This window comes from Triticum urartu, chromosome 6A (genome assembly GCF_056163025.1).
Source record: "Triticum urartu cultivar PI428250 chromosome 6A, HENAU_Tu73, whole genome shotgun sequence".
Classification (NCBI taxonomy): domain Eukaryota; kingdom Viridiplantae; phylum Streptophyta; class Magnoliopsida; order Poales; family Poaceae; genus Triticum; species Triticum urartu.
The window spans coordinates 235,176,482-235,195,020 of NC_141878.1; the positions used below are offsets into that span (position 1 = coordinate 235,176,482).

At 39.6% G+C, this 18,539-nt stretch overlaps 1 pseudogene; it reads left to right on the top strand.

The window, feature by feature from the left end:
* Positions 1–18,132, top strand: part of LOC147964870 (alcohol dehydrogenase 3-like) — a 48,182-nt pseudogene extending 30,050 nt beyond the window's left edge.
* Positions 18,133–18,539: the final 407 nt, after the last annotated feature.

The following is an 18,539-nucleotide window of genomic DNA, read 5'->3' on the forward strand; positions in this document are numbered from 1 at the left end:
AGCTATTTCCTTTTTCGCTTAGAGATCGTGCTAAAGCTTGGTTTTCGTCTTTGCCTAAAAATAGTATTGATTCATGGAACAAATGCAAAGATGTTTTTATCTCTAAGTATTTTCCTCCCGCTAAGATCATCTCTCTTAGAAACTATATTATGAATTTTAAGCAACTTGATCATGAATATGTTGCACAAGCTTGGGAGAGAATGAATCTAATGATACGTAATTGCCCTACTCATGGTTTAAATTTGTGGATGATTATACAAAAATTTTATGCCGGATTGAATTTTGCTTCTAGAAATCTTTTACATTCAGCCGTGGGAGGCACTTTTATGGAAATCACTTTAGGATAAGCTACTAAACTCCTAGATAATATTATGGTTAATTATTCTCAATGGCATACTGAAAGATCTACTAATAAAAAGGTGCATGCGATAGAAGAAATTAATGTTTTGAGTGGAAAGATGGATGAACTTATGAAATTATTTGCTAGTAAGAGTGTTTCTTTTGACCCTAATTATATGTCCTTGTCTACTTTGATTGAGAATAATAATGAATCTATGGATGTGAATTTTGTTGGTAGGAACAATTTTGGTAACAACGCATATAGAGGAAATTTCAATCCTAGGCCTTATCCTAGTAACCCCTCTAATAATTATGGTAATTCCTACAACAATTCTTATGGAAATTATAATAAGATGCCCTCTGATTTTGAATCTAATATTAAAGAATTTATTACTTCGCAAAAGAATTTTAATGCTTTGATTGAAGAAAAATTGCTTAAGATTGATGAGTTGGCTAGGAACGTTGATAGAATTTCTCTTGATGTTGATTCTTTGAAACTTAGATCTATTCCACCTAAGCATGATATCAATGAGTCTCTCAAAGCCATGAGAATTTCCATTGATGAGTGCAAAGAAAGAACCGCTAGGATGCGTGCTAAGAAAGATGCCTTTATAAGAGCGTGTTCTTCTAGTTCCTATGAAATAAAGATGAAGATCCAAAAGTTATTGATGTGTACCCTATTGAATCTTTGTTTTGCAATATGAATCTTGATAATGATGGGACTGAATATGATCCACCTTTACCTAGAAGGCGTTCCAAGAATTCGGAATTTTTTTTATCTTGATGCTAAAATTGATAAAAGTGGGATGGAAGAAATTAAAACCCTAGATGTTGCTAAACCCACTATTATGGATTTCAAGGAATTTAACTATGAAAATTGTGCTTTGATTGATTGTATTTCCTTGTTGCAATCCGTGCTAAATTCTCCTCACGCTTATAGTCAAAATAAAGCGTTTACTAAACATATCGTTGATGCCTTGATGCAATCTTATGAAGAAAACCTTGAATTGCAAGTTTCTATCCCTAGAAAACATTATGATGAGTGGGAACCAACTATTAAAATTAAAATTAAAGATCATGAATGCTATGCTTTATGTGATTTGGGTGCTAGTGTTTCCACGATTCCAAAGACTTTGTGTGATTTGTTAGGTTTCCGTGATTTTGATGATTGCTCTCTAAACTTGCACCTTGCGAATTCCACTATTAAGAAACCTATGGGAAGAATTAACGATGTTCTTATTGTTGCAAATAGGAAATATGTGCCCGTAGATTTTATTGTTCTTGACATAGATTGCAATCCTTCATGTCCTATTATTCTTGGTAGACCTTTCCTTAGAACGATTGGTGCAATTATTGATATGAAGGAAGGAAATATTAGATTCCAATTTCCATTAAGGAAAGGCATGGAACACTTTACTAGAAAGAAAATGAAATTACCTTATGAATCTATTATGAGAGCCACTTATGGATTGCCTACGAAAGATGGCAATACCTAGATATATCCTTGCTTGTTATGCCTAGCTAGGGGCGTTAAACGATAGCGCTTGTTGGGAGGCAACCCAATTTTATTTTTATTCATTGCTTTTTGCTCCTGTTTAGTAATAAATAAATTATCTAGCCTCTGTTTTGGTTGTGTTTTTTGTGTTTAATTAGTGTTTGTGCCAAGTAGAACCGTTGGGAAGACTTGGGGAAAGTCTTGTTACACTTGCTGTAAAAAACATACACTTGCTATAAAAAACAGAAACTATAGCGCTCACGAGAACTGCTGCCATTTTTTGGAACGTCTTATTTAGTTAATTATTTTTGCATATGATTAATAGATAGATTCCTCACGTCCAGCAATTTATTTTATAATTTTTGGGGTTCCAGATCTTGCGCTAGCTACAGGTTACTACAGGCTGTTCTGTTTTTGACAGATTCTGTTTTTCGTGTGTTGTTTGCTTATTTTGATGAATCTATGGCTAGTAAAATAGTTTATAAACCATAGAGAAGTTACCATACAGGAGGTTTAATAAAGAATGAGTTCATTACAGTACCTTGGAGTGGTCTTCTGTTTTCTTTCGCTAACGGAGCTCACGAGATTTTCTACTTTATGTTTTGTGTTGTGAAGTTTTCAAGTTTTGGGTAAAGATTTGATGGATTATGGAACAAGGAGTGGCAAGAGCCTAAGCTTGGGGATGCCCATGGCACCCCCAAGATAATCTAAGGACACCTAAAAGCCAAAGCTTGGGGATGCCCCGGAACGCATTGATGTCTACTACACAACATTCTTCTTGTAGACGTTGTTGGGCCTCCAAGTGCAGAGGTTTGTAGGACAGTAGCAAATTTCCCTCAAGTGGATGACCTAAGGTTTATCAATCCGTAGGAGGCGTAGGATAAAGATGGTCTCTCTCAAGCAACCCTGCAACCAAATAACAAAGAGTCTCTTGTGTCCCCAACACACCCAATACAATGGTAAATTGTATAGGTGCACTAGTTCGGCGAAGAGATGGTGATACAAGTGGTATATGGATGATAGATAATAGTTTTTGTAATCTGAAAATATAAAAACAGCAAGGTAACTGATGATAAAAGTGAGCACGAACGGTATTGCAATGCGTTGAAACAAGGCCTAGGGTTCATACTTTCACTAGTGCAAGTCCTCTCAACAATAATAACATAATTGGATCACATAACTATCCCTCAACATGCAACAAAGAGTCACTCCAAAGTCACTAATAGCGGAGAACAAACAAAGAGATTATGGTAGGGTACAAAACCACCTCAAAGTTATTCTTTCCAATCAATCCACTGGGCTATTCCTATAAGTGTCGCAAACAGCCCTAGAGTTTGTACAAGAATAACACCTTAAGACACAAATCAACCAAAACCCTAATGTCACCTAGATACTCCAATGTCACCTGAAGTATCCGTGGGTATGATTATACGATATGTATCACACAATCTCAGATTCATCTATTCAACCAACACATAGAAGCTCAAAGAGTGCCCTAAAGTTTCTACCGGAGAATCACGACGAAAACATGTGCCAACCCCTATGCATAGGTTCATGGGCGGAACCCGCAAGTTGATCACCAAAACATACATCAAGTGAATCATGTGTTATCCCATTGTCACCACAGATACGCACGGCAAGACATACATCAAGTGTTCTCAAATATTTAAAGACTCAATCCGATAAGATAACTTCAAAGGGGAAACTCGATCTATTACAAGAGAGTAGAGGGGGGAGAAAACATCATAAGATCCAACTATAATAGCAAAGCTCGCGATACATCAAGATCGTATCACCTCAAGAACACGAGACAGAGAGAGAGAGAGAGAGAGATCAAACACATAGCTACTGGTACATACCCTCAGCCCTGAGGGAGAACTACTCCCTCCTTGTCATGGAGAGCACCGGGATGATGAAGATGGCCACCGGAGAGGGGTTGCCCCCTCTGGCAGGGTGCCGGAACGGGTCTAGATTGGCTTTCGATGGCTACAGAGGCTTCTGGCGGCGGAACTCCCGATCTATTGTGCTCCCCGATTGTTTTAGGGTATATCGAGATATATAGGAAGAAAAAGTACATCAGGGGGGCCACAAGGGGCCTACGAGGGTGGAGGGCGCGCCCTAGGGGGGTGGGCATGCCCCCTACATCGTGGCTCCCTCGTTTCTTTCCTGGCGTGCACTCCAAGTCTATCAGGTTTCTTTCCTTCCAAAAATAAGTTCCGTGAAGTTTCAGGTCAATTGGACTCCGTTTGATTTTCCTTTTCTGCGATATTCTAAAACAAGGAAAAAACATAAATTGGCACTAGGCTCTGGGTTAATAGGTTAGTCCCAAAAATAATATAAAAGTGCATAATAAAGCCCATAAACATCCAAAGTTGATAATATAATAGCATGGAACAATCAAAAATTATAGATACGTTGGAGATGTATCAGCATCCCCAAGCTTAATTCCTGCTCATCCTCGAGTATGTAAATGATAAAAACAGAATTTTTGATGTGGAATGCTACCTAACATATTCATCATTTACTTCTCTTTATTGTGGCAAAGATATTTAGATCCATAATATTAAAGACAAAAGTTTAATATTGACATAAAAATAATAATACTTCAAGCATACTAACTAAGAAATTATGTCTCTTCAAAATAACATGGCCAAAGAAAGCTATCCCTACAAAATCATATAGTCTGGCTATGCTCCATCTTCACCACACAAAGTATTTAAATCATGCATAACCCCGATGACAAGCCAAGCAATTGTTTCATACTTTTGATGTTCTCAAACCTTTTCAATCTTCACGCAATACATGAGCGTGAGCCATGGACATAGCACTATAGGTGGAATAGAATGGTGGCTGTGGAGAAGACAAAAAGGGAGAAGATAGTCTCACTTCAACTAGGCGTATCAACGGGCTATGGAGATGCCCATCAATAGATATCAATGTTAGTGAGTAGGGATTGCCATGCAACGGATGTACTAGAGCTATAAATGTATGAAAGCTCAACAAAACAAACTAGTGGGTGTGCATCCAACTTGCTTGCTCACGAAGCCCTAGGGCATTTTGAGGAAGCCCATCATTGGAATATACAAGCCAAGTTCTATAATGAAATATTCCCACTAGTATATGAAGGTGACAACATAGGAGACTCTCTATCATGGAGATCATAGTGCTACTTTGAAGCACAAGTGTGGTAAAAGGATAGTAGCATTGCCCCTTCTCTCTTTTTCTCTCATTTTTTTAATTTTTTTATTTTTTTATTTGGGCCTTCTCTTTTTTATGGCCTCTTTTCTCTTCTTTTTTTATTTGGGATTCTTTGGCCTCTTTTATTTATTTATTTTCGTCCGGAATCTCATCCCGACTTGTGGGGGAATCATAGTCTCCATCATCCTTTCCTCACTGGGACAATGCTCTAATAATGATGATCATCACACTTTTATTTACTTACAACTCAAGAATTACAACTCGATACTTAGGACAAAATATGACTCTATATGAATACCTCCGGCGGTGTACCAGGATGTGCAATGACTCATGAGTGACATGTATGAAAGAATTATGAACGGTGGCTTTGCCACAAATACAATGTCAACTACATGATCATCCAAAGCAATATGACAATGATGGAGCGTGTCATAGTAAATGGAACGGTGGAAAGTTGCATGGGAATATATCTCGGAATGGCTATGGAAATGCCATAATAGGTAGGTATGGTGGCTGTTTTGAGGAAGGTATATGGTGGGTTTAAGGTACCGGCGAAAGTTGCACGGCACTAGAGAGGCTAGCAACGGTTGAAGGGTGAGAGTGCATATAATCCATGGACTCAACATTAGTCATAAAGAACTCACATACTTATTGCAAAAATCTATTAGTTATCGAAACAAAGTACTACGCGCATGATCCAAGGGGGATAGATTGGTAGGAAAAGACCATCGCTCGTCCCCGACCGCCACTCATAAGGAAGGCAATCAATAAATAAATCATGCTCCGACTTCATCACATAACGGTTCACCATACGTGCATGCTACGAGAATCACAAACTTTAACACAAGTATCTCTCAAATTCACAACTACTCACTAGCATGACTCTAATATTATCATCCTCATATCTCAAAACAACCATCAAGTATCAAACTTCTCATAGTATTCAATGCACTCTATATGAAAGTTTTTATTATATCCCTCTTGGATGCCCATCATATTAGGACTAAATTCATAACCAAAGCAAACTACCATGCTGTTCTAAAGACTCTCAAAATAATATAAGTGAAGCATGAGAGTTCATATATTTCTATAAAATAAAACCACCACCGTGCTCTAAAAGATATAAGTGAAGCACTAGAGCAAATGACAAACTACTCTGAAAGATATAAGTGAAGATCAATGCATAGTCGAATAATTATGCAACTATGTGAAGACTCTCTAACATTTAGGAATTTCAGATCTTGGTATTTTATTCAAATAGCAAGAAAAACAAAATAAAATGACATATAAGAATAGCAAACGTCATGTGAAGAAGCAAACACTTAGGATCAACCGAAACTAACCGATAATTGTTGAAGAAGAAAGGTGGGATGCCAACCGGGGCATCCCCAAGCTTAGACGCTTGAGACTTCTTGAAATATTATCTTGGGATGCCTTGGGCATCCCCAATCTTGAGCTTTTGTGTCTCCTTAATTCCTCTCATATCACGGTCTCCCTAAATCTCAAAAGCTTCATCCACACAAAACTCAACAAGGACTCGTGAGATAAGTTAGTATAAACCATTGCAAAAACATTATCATACTCTACTGTAGAAAATCACTAAAATTATTATTCAACATTTCATACTAAATTCCTCTCCATATTTAATAGTCATATCCTCAAATAGAATCATTAAAGAAGAAAACATATGCAAACAATGCAAACATAACAGCAATCTGCCTAAACAGGACGGTCTGTAAAGAATGCACCAACATCCATACTTCCCTAGCTCCAAAAATTATGAAATAAAATTCCCAGTGTAGTAAATTTATCAGAGATTAATATTCAAAAGGTTTCAACATTTTATCACATTCTTAATTTTCTAGGGAATTATTGCAACAGCGGTAAACTTTCTGTTTTCAAACAGCAACATGTGGACTTCTAAAATAGGCAGAGTAAAGGCTATAAATGCCACTTTTATTGAAATAAAAGATGCAAACAATTGTTCTAAATAACAGAAATCAAGTTCTAACAAAATAAATTGATGCTCCAAGCAAAACACATATCATGTGATGAATAAAAATATAGCTCCAAGTAAAGTTACCGATGAACGAAGACGAAAGAGGGGATGCCTTCCGGGGCATCCCCAAGCTTAGGCTCTTGGTTGTCCTTGAATATTACCTTGGGGTTCCTGGGGCATCCCCAAGCTTAGGCTCTTGCCACTCCTTATTCCATAGTCCATCGAATCTTTACCCAAAACTTGAAAACTTCACAACACAAAACTTAACAGAAAACTCGTAAGCTCCGTTAGTATAAGAAAATAAATAACCACTTAGGTACTGTAATGAACTCATTCTTTATTTATATTAGTGTAATATATACTGTATTCCAACTTATCTATGGTTCATACCCTCCGATACTACTCATAGATTCATCAAAATAAGCAAACAACACATAGAAAACAGAATCTGTCAAAAACAGAACAGTCTGTAGTAATCTGTAGGTCTAGACCACTTCTGGAACTCATAAAATTCTCAAATAAATTGGTGGAACTGAGGAATTTGTCTATTAATCATCTGCAAAAATAATTAACTAAATAGCACTCTCCAATAAAAAATGGCAGCAATTATCGTGAGCGCTAAAGTTTCTGTTTTTTACAGCAGGATATCAAGACTTTCCCCAAGTCTTCCCAACGGTTCTACTTGGCACAAACACTAATTAAAACATAAAACCACATCTAAACAGAGGCTAGATGAATTATTTATTACTAAACAGGAGCAAAAAGCAAGGAACAAAAATAAAGTTGGGTTGCCTCCCAACAAGCGCTATCGTTTAACGCCCCTAGCTAGGCATGATGATTTCAATGATGCTCATATAGTAGATAAGAATTGTAACATAAAGAGAGCATCATAAAGAATACGACTAGAAAATTTAAGTCTAACCCACTTCCTATGCATAGGAATTTTGTGAGCAAAAAACTTGTGGGAATAAGAATCAACTTGCATAGGAAGGTAAAACAAGCATAACTTCAAAACTTTAAGCACATAGAGAGGAAACTTGATATTATAGCAATTCCTACAAGCATATATTCCTCCCTCATAATAATTTTCAGTAGCATCATGAATGAATTCAACAATATAACCAGCACCTAAAGCATTCTTTTCATGATCTACAAGCATAGAAATTTTATTACTCTCCACATAAGCAAATTTCTTCTCATGAATAATAGTGGGAGCAAACTCAACAAAATAATTATCATGTGAGGCATAATCCAATTGAAAAATAAAATCATGATGAAAAGTTGCATGGATATCATTATTCTTTATAGCATACAAGTCATCACAATAATCATCATAGATAGCAACTTTATTCTCATAATCAATTGGAACCTCTTCCGGAATAGTGGAATCATCACAAACTAAAGTCATGACCTCTCCAAATCCACTTTCATCAATATAATCATCATAAATAGGAGGCATGCTTTCATCATAATAAATTTGCTCATCAAAACTTGGGGGACAAAAAATATCATAGTCATCAAACATAGCTTCCCCAAGCTTGTGGCTTTGCATATCATTAGCATCATGGATATTCAAGGAATTCACACTAACAACATTGCAATCATGCTCATCATTCAAATATTTAGTGCCAAACATTTTAATGCATTCTTATTCTAACACTTTGGCACAATTTTCCTTTCCATCATACTCACGAAAGATATTAAAAAGATGAAGTGTATGAGGTAAACTTAATTCCATTTTTTTGTAATTTTCTTTTATAAACTAAACTAGTGATAAAACAAGAAACTAAAAGACTTGATTGCAAGATCTAAAGATATACCTTAAAGCACTCACCTCCCCGGCAACGGCGCCAGAAAAGAGCTTGATGTCTACTACACAACCTTCTTCTTGTAGACATTATTGGGCCTCCAAGTGCAGAGGTTTGTAGGATAGTAGCAAATTTCCCTCAAGTGGATGACCTAAGGTTTATCAATCCGTAGTAGGTATAGGATGAAGATGGTCTCTCTCAAGCAACCCTGCAACCAAATAACAAAGAGTCTCTTGTCTCCCCAACACACCCAATACAATGGTAAATTGTATAGGTGCACTAGTTCGGCGAAGATATGGTGATACAAGTGGTATATGGATGATAGATAATAGTTTTTGTAATATGAAAATATAAAAACAGCAAGGTAACTAATGATAAAAGTGAGTACAAACGGTATTGCAATGCGTTGAAACAAGGCCTAGGGTTCATACTTTCACTAGTGCAAGTCCTCTCAACAATAATAACATAATTGGATCACATAACTATCCCTCAACATGCAACAAAGAGTCACTCCAAAGTCACTAATAGCGGATAACGAACGAAGAGATTATGGTAGGGTACGACACCACTTCAAAGTTATTCTTTCCAATCAATCCGTTGGGCTATTCCTATAAGTGTCACAAACAGCCCTATAGTTCGTACTAGAATAACACCTTAAGACACAAATCAACCAAAACCCTAATGTCACCTAGATACTCCAATGTCACCTCAAGTATCCGTGGGTATGATTATACGATATGCATCACACAATCTCAGATTCATCTATTCAACCAACACATAGAACCTCAAAGAGTGCCCCAAAGTTTCTACCGGAGAATCACGACAAAAACGTGTGCCAACCCCTATGCATTGGTTCATGGGCGGAACCCGCAAGTTGATCACCAAAACATACATCAAGTGAATCATGTGGTATCCCATTGTCACCACAGATACGCACGGCAAGACATACATCAAGTGTTCTCAAATCTTTAAAGACTCAATCCGATAAGATAACTTCCAAGGGGAAACTCATCCATTACAAGAGAGTAGAGGGGGAGAAAACATCATAAGATCCAACTATCATAGCAAAGCTCGCGATACATCAAGATTGCATCACCTGAAGAACACGAGAGAGAGAGAGAGAGAGAGATCAAACACATAGCTACTGGTACATACCCTCAGCCCCGAGGGAGAACTACTCCCTCCTCGTCATGGAGAGCACCGGGATGATGAAGATGGCCACCGGAGAGGGGTTGCCCCCTCCGGCAGGGTGCCGGAACGGGTCTAGATTGGATTTTGGTGGCTACGGAGGCTTCTGGCGGCGGAACTCCCGATCTATTGTGCTCCCCAATCGTTTTAGGGTATATGGAGATATATAGGAGGAAAAAGTACGTCAGGGGGGCCACGAGGGGCCCACGAGGGTGGAGGGTGTGCCCTAGGGGGGTGGGCGCGCCCCCTACCTCATGGATCCCTCGTTTCTTTCCTGGCGTGCACTCCAAGTCTATCAGGATGCTTTCCTTCCAAAAATAAGTTCCGTGAAGTTTCAGGTCAATTGGACTCCGTTTGATTTTCCTTTTCTGCGATATTCTAAAACAAGGAAAAACAGAAACTGGCACTGGGCTCTGGGTTAATAGGTTAGTCCCAAAAATAATATAAAAGTGCATAATAAAGCCCATAAACATCCAAAGTTGATAATATAATAGCATGGAACAATCAAAAATTATAGATACGTTGGAGACATATCAGGCATCCCCTCTTTCGTCTACTTCTATCGACAACTTTACTTTGAGCTATATTTTTATTCGCCATGTGATATGTGTTTTTCTTGGAGCGTCTTGTATGATTTGAGTCTTTACTTTTTAGTTTACCACAATCATCCTTGCTGTACACACCTTTTGAGAGAGCCATACATTATTTGGAATTTGTTAGAATACTCTATGTGCTTCGCTTATATCTTTTGAGTTATATAGTTTTGCTCTAGTACTTCACTTATATCTTTTAGAGCACAGTGGTGGATTAGTTTTATAGAAACTATAGATCTCTCATGCTTCACTTAGATTATTTTGAGAGTCTTAAATAGCATGGTAATTTGCTTAAAATCCTAATATGCTTGGAATACAAGATTAATAATAAAACTTTCTTATGAGTGTGTTGAATATTATGAGAAGTTTGATGCTTGATAATTGTTTTGAGATATGAAGATGGTGATATTTGTGCTAATTGAGTAGTTGTGAATTTGAAGAATACTTGTGTTAAAGTTTGTCATTCCCGTAGCATGCACGTATGGTGAACCGTTATGTGATGAAGTCGGAGCATGATTTATTTTTTTGGGTCCATGGATCATACGCACTCTCACCCTTCCACCATTGCTAGCCTCTCTAATACCGCGCACCTTTCATCGTATCATACACCCACCATATAGCTTCCTCAAAACAGCCACCATACCTACCTATTATGGCATTTCCATAGCCATTCTGAGATATATTGCCATGCAACTTTCCACCGTTCCGTTTATTATGACACACTCCATCATTGTCATATTGCTTAGCATGATCATCTAGTTGACATAGTATTTGTGGCAAAGCCACCATTCATAATTCTTCCATACATGTCACTCATAAGTCATTGCATATCCCGGTACACTGCCGGAGGCATTCATATAGAGTCATATTTTGTTCTTAGTATCGAGTTGTAATTGTTGAGTTGTAAGAAAACAAAAGTGTGATGATCATCATTATTAGAGCATTGTCCTAGTGAGGAAAGGATGATGCAGACTATGATTCCACCACAAGTCAGGATGAGACTCCAGACGAAAAATAAAAAAAAAGAGAAAGAAAAGAGGCCATAAAAAAAAGAAAAGGCCCAAATAAAAAAATGAGAGAAAAAGAGAGAAGGAGCAATGCTACTATCCTTTTACCACACTTGTGCTTTAAAGTAGCACCATGATACTCATAGTAGAGAGTATCTCATGGGAATTTTTCATTATAGAACTTGGCTTGTATAATCCAATGATGGGCTTCCTCAAAATGCCCTAGGTCTTCATGAGCAAGCAAGTTGGATGCACACCCTCTTAGTTTCTTTTTGAGCTTTCATATACTTATAGCTCTAGTGCATCCATTGCATGGCAATCCCTACTCACTCACATTGATATCTATTGATGGGCATCTCCATAGCCCGTTGATACGCCTAGTTGATGTGAGACTATCTTCTCCCTTTTTGTCTTCTCCACAACCACCATTCTATTCCACCTATAATGTTATACCCATGGCTCACGCTCATGTATTGCGTGAAGATTAAAAAAATTTTGAGAATGTCAAAAGTATGAAACAATTGCTTGGCTTGTCATCGGGGTTGTGCATGATTTAAATATTTTGTGTGGTGAAGATAGAGCATAGCCAGACTATATCATTTTGTAGGGATAAGTTTCTTTGGCCATGTTATTTTGAGAAGACATAATTGCTTTGTTAGTATGCTTGAAGTATTATTATTTTTATGTCAATATGAACTTTTGTCTTGAATCTTTTGGATCTGGATATTCAGACCACAATTAAGAAGAATTACATTAAAATTATGCCAAGTAGCACTCCGCATCAAAAATTCTGTTTTTATCATTTACCTACTGGAGGACAAGCAGGAATTAAGCTTGGGGATGCTTGATACATCTCCAACGTATCTATAATTTTTTATTGCTCGATGCTATATTATCTACTGTTTTGGACATTATTGGGCTTTATTATCCACTTTTATATTATTTTTGGGACTAACCTATTAACCGGAGGCCCAGCCCAGAATGCTGTTTTTTGCCTGTTTTCAGGTTTCGAAGAAAATGAATATCAAACGGAGTCCAAACGGAATGAAACCTTTGGGAACGTGATTTTCTCAACGAACAAGACCCAGGAGACTTGGACCCTACGTCAAGACACAAAAGAGGAGACCACGAGGTAGGGGGCGTGCCTACGCTCCCCAGGCGCGCCCTCCACCCTCGTGGGCCCCTTGTTGCTCCACCGACGTACTCCTTCCTCCTATATATACCTACGTACCCCCAAACAATTAGATATGGAGCCAAAACCCTAATTCCACCATTGTAACTTTCTGTATCCACGAGATCCCATCTTGGGGCATGTTCCGGAGCTCCGTCGGAGGGGCATCGATCACGGAGGGCTTCTACATCAACACCATAGCCCCTCCGATGAAGTGTGAGTAGTTCACCTCAGACCTACGGGTCCATAGTTATTAGCTAGATAGCTTCTTCTCTCTTTTTGGATCTCAATACAATGTTCTCCCCCTCTCTTGTGGAGAACTATTCGATGTAATCTTCTTTTTGCGATGTGTTTGTTGAGACCGATGAATTGTGGGTTTATGATCAAGTCTATCTATGAGCAATATTTGAATCTTCTCTGAATTCTTTTATGTATGATTGGTTATCTTTGCAAGTCTCTTCGAATTATCAGTTTGGTTTGGTCTACTAGATTGATCTTTCTTGCAATGGGAGAAGTGCTTAGCTTTGGGTTCAATCTTAAGGTGTCCTTTCCTAGTGACAGTAGGGGCAGCAAGGTACGTATTGTATTGTTGCCATCGAGGATAACAAGATGGGGTTTTCATCATATTGCATGAGTTTATCCCTCTACTTCATGTCATCTTGCTTACGGCCTTACTCTTTTTTTAACTTAATACTCTAGATGCATGCTGGATAGCGGTCGATGAGTGGAGTAATAGTAGTAGATGCAGGCAGGAGTCGGTCTACTTGTCTCGGACGTGATGCCTATATACATGATCATTCCTAGATATTCTCATAACTATGCTCAATTATGTCAATTGCTCAACAGTAATTTGTTCACCCACCGTAGAATACTTATGCTCTCGAGAGAAGCCACTAGTGAAACCTATGGCCCCCGGGTCTATCTTCATCATATTAATCTCCTGCTACTTAGTTATTTCCTTTGCTTTTTTACTTTGCTTTTACTTTACTTTGCATCTTTATCACAAAAATACCAAAAATATTATCTTATCATATCTATTAGATCTCACTCTCGTAAGTGGCCGTGTAAGGATTGACAACCCCTTATCGCGTTGGTTGCGAGGATTTATTTGTTTTGTGCAGGTGCAAGGGACTCGCGCATAGCCTCCTACTGGATCGATACCTTGGTTCTCAAAAACTGAGGGAAATACTTACGCTACTTTGCTGCATCATCCCTTCCTCTTCAGGGAAAACCAACGCAGTGCTCAAGAGTTAGCAGTGAACCCCATCCGTGATGGTGTCTAGATTGGATCTGGTGGTTCTGGACTTTGCGGCGGCTGGAATTGATTTTGGTCGAATCCCCTAGGGTTTCTGGAATATTGGGGTATTTATAGAGCAAAGAGGCGGTCCGGGCGGCACCCGAGGTGGGCACAACCCACCAGGGCGCGCCTGGGCCCCCTGGCGCACCCTGGTGGGTTGTGCTCTCCTCAGAGTACCCCTAGGCGCAGCCTTGGCCCACTAGGTGTCTTATGGACCATAAAAAATCTCCGTAAAGTTTCGTTGCATTTGGACTCCGTTTGGTATTGATTTTCTGCGATGTAAAAAACATGCAAAAAATAGCAACTAGCACTTGGCACTATGTCAATAAGTTAGTACCAAAAATGATATAAAATGATTATAAAACATCCAATATTGATAATATAACAGCATGGAACAATAAAAAATTATAGATACGTTGGAGACGTATCAGTGTCCTCATGGATTTCACCAAAGTGCCCAAGCCTGGATATCTTAAGTTTTGGCGCGATGTTGATCAATTCGAGGTGGTTCAAGACTCTCTAGATCAATGTTTTCGCACAAATTTCCAAGCAGATATCTACACCTCCGTTGTCCTCCCAAAGGGTCTCTCTCTGCACCACTTCATTGACTTGGAGCACATTCGGGCTCATCCCGTGAAGTATCCGGGCGCCATTGATCTCATTGAGTCATCCGGTCTTGCTGCTCCATTTGCCTTTCAGCACGATTTAACCAGGCTGCTATACATCAGTTTTATGCCACATGCTTCTTTGCTCCTAACAAGAGCGTCACCTGGATGACCTCTGACACCGAGCTCACTGCCACTTATGGTCACTTTGTCGCTGCACTTGGGTTTCCTGACATTGGATTCAAGGTCCATAAAGATGACACCAATCACAAACCCAAAGTCGTTGAGGCTTGTGGCTATCTTCTTAAGGAGCTAGATGATCATACTAAGGAGGAAAAGATGAAGGATCTGAATCAAGTTTCTATTTGGAGATCTCCTTACTACATCATTTACCAATGCGTCATCTGCACCATCTATCCCAAGATGGGTGACAAGGGATCTTGCAGCAGCTATGGCATTGATCTTATGTCACACCTCTGTGAATCTCCCAGAGGGAAGATAAATATTCCTCATTTTCTATGGCATGAAATACGTCTTGCTACCTTTCAGTATAAGCGTGCCTTCCCTCATGCTCCATTCATTCAGGCTCTTATTGAGAGTGTGGCTTCTTTCTCTCTTGTCCGCACTCATGTGCATGAGAAGTGGATTATTCCTCCTCACATGGCCAACAATTTTGCTCCAAAGGGTTCCTCCAAGTCTGCCCCTGCTAGTAGGTCTGCTACTCAGTCGCATCCCTCCACTTCCAACTCTGCGTCAGTTGGGCGTCTTGCCCGTTTTCTTGGGAAGGCCCACTCTGCCATGATGAAGGCCCTCAACTTCTCCTGCACTCAAAACCATGATGTTGTCACATGGTTGATCACCTCCAAGAATGCCTTGAAGTCTCATCTGTGTGACTTTGGGGCTCTCGATGTTAGTGAGGATGAGCGTCTTCCGGTGGCTCCTCCTTCAGATTTTGGTTTTCCTTCATGGCCTGGGTAGGCTGATTTCTTCGACGATGCTGGTGGTAGTGGAGCTCCTAACGATGATGATGATGATGATGATGATGACCTGTGACTGTCCATTCGGTTCTATCGGTCTCTTTTGGGTACTTGATGCTAAGGGGGAGAACTAGTACTATGATCTATTTGTGTTAAGACTACTATGATCTATTTGTGTTAAGACTTGTCTTATGTTGAACCATTATTCTTTGAGTGGGTATGACTTTATCTATGTCTTATGTATGAAGAGATATTATGATATTGTGTTGATGGTTATGTTAGAGATTTTGCGATATTTTGCTCATATGTTTTTAATGGTTGTCACTGTGAGGGGGGGCTCACCATATAATGTTAGCAATGATTATCATTGAGAGGGGGAGTGCTACTTCTTGAGCTTGCGTTGGTTTTTCCCTTGAAGAGGAAAGGGTCATGCAGCAAATTAGAATAAGTATTTCCCTTAGTTTGAGAACCAAAGTATCAATCCAGTAGGAGACAACGCACAAGTCACCCAATACCTACACAAACAAACACTAACTTGCACCCAACGCGATAAAGGGGTTGTCAATCCCTTCACGGTTATTTGCAAAGTGAGATATGATAGAGATGGATAAATGGTAAAGTAATATTTTTCGTATTTTTGGTTTATGGAACGGAAAGTAAAAGATTGCAAAGGAAGTAAATAGGAAACTAAAATAGTAGATCGGAAACTTATATGATGGAAAGTAGATCCGGGGGCCATAGGTTTCACTAGAGGCTTCTCTAAAGATAGAAAATATTACGGTGGGTGAACAAATTACTGTCGAGCAATTGATAGAAAAGCGCAAAGTTATGACAATATCTAAGGCAATGATCATGAATATAGGCATCACATCCGTATCAAGTAGACCGACTCCTGCCTGCATCTATTACTATTACTCCACACATCGACCGCCTCGTTCATGCAATTACATCACTGCCGCTCGTTCATGCTGGCTCTCCCCTGTGATGCCACTACACCACGGTCTCCACGGACGCCACCACCATGGCCATCACAATCCCTCCCAAGAAGAAGATCGAGGCATGGAAAAAAACATTGGCTAACTTGGCATCAGTTTTGTAGGGGCAAACTCCGGCTTTCCCAAGGATCTTAGGCCATGAGGCTGGAGGGTATGCATCTTCTCTGTCTCTATCTTATTCACTTACAGTTTTGCTGATTAATTTGGTGGAATCTTAGTAAGTACAACAAGTATCTGTTTGTTTATTCATGTTAGCTTTCTAATAACTATAGGCATATTGAATCCTTTTTTAGTGGTAGCTAACTATATACAATAATTGTCCATATTTTATTGCCATGGTATAAAAACAACGTCTTAAGAATGATGGGACGACATTGTCACACAAGTTGCCTCCAAGTGCTTTGTTTTATAGAATAATTATTTTCATGTTCTGTAGGAAATTAGTGCATGCATCTACTCTCCAAGACAACGACAAGCACATACTACATATTTTGTAGTTTATTTAGAGTGACCCTTTGCTGCCGTCCATTCACTCTTTAGTTGGAAATTTAATTAATATTGCCTTTCTCTTAACAGTGAGAGCGTGGGAGAGGGCACGACCGAGCTTGTGCCAGGTAACCATGTCCCGCGGGTGTTTACTGGCGAGTGCATGGATTGTGCTCACTGCAAGTCAGAGGAGAGCAACCTTTGTGACCTCCTCAGGATATGTCGACCAGGGCGTGATGATCGGCGATAGGCAGTCCCGCTTTCCATCGGCGGGAAACCGATAATCCACTTCGTCGGAACCCCTACCTTCAGCGAGTACACAGTGATCCATGTTGGGTGCCTAGCGAAGATCAACCCCGAGGCACCTATGGACAAAGTTTGTGTTCTCAACTGTGGTATCTCAACTGGTAAGAGATTGTTATGATTGATATTTCCCAATGAAATACCATATTCATAATGTCTCAATGATAAGTTACACAAAAGTATTTTTTTCTTCAGGCCTTGGTATGACTCTCAATGTCGCTAAACCGAAAAGGGTTCGACGGTGGCAATTTTCGGTCTTGGAGCTGTAGGCCTTGCTGTAAGTGGCGAACGGTATTTATCTTCCACACAATGTACTACTGCAGGTTGATGAGAATTATTATCTATAACCATGATTGGTTGATGTATGTGTTCACACGATCAGCCCATGGAAGGGGCCACGGTGGCTGGGGCATCAAGGGTCATCGGTGTGGACTTGAACCCTGCAAACTACGAACAAGGTACAATATGCTTCTATCTTCAAAAAGAAAAAGAAATCCATTCTGGTGGACCTTGGTTTATGGACAACAGACTGAACCTTAGTAGCATGTAAATTTTAAGCTAAGAAGTTTGGTTGCACTAACTTTGTAAACCCAAAGGACCACACCAAGCCAGTGCAAGTTGTTGCTCCTGCCCCTCCTACCCCGCACCTCCTGCTAAACTTGGCTCTCTAGCCACACGCCGGGTTCAGCCACGACCGCTGATCTGTATGCGGGTATCATGGTGCTCTTCATCTGCCTACTGGACGGCCCCACCGAGTTGCCGTCACCATACATAGTGCCCATTGCTCTGCTCATTTTTACTATGGCAACCAGCGCTCCATCGTTGCGGCAACACGTTTAAGTCACCACCTGTGCCACCCAGGCCCCATTTTTGTTGTCGCCCACAGAGCAAGATGTTAGGGTTTAGGGTTTTAGGGGCTGGCTGAGGAGAATGGAAAGCAGCTGAAGGATGGTGAGGTGGCTGGCATGTGCTCATTTCCAGGGATCACAATTTCATAAGAATATTTATTTCACCGGCTAGGCATATAGCATATTGGATATTTGAGTTTTCTTTCAGAACATACAGCTAAGTCACAAGT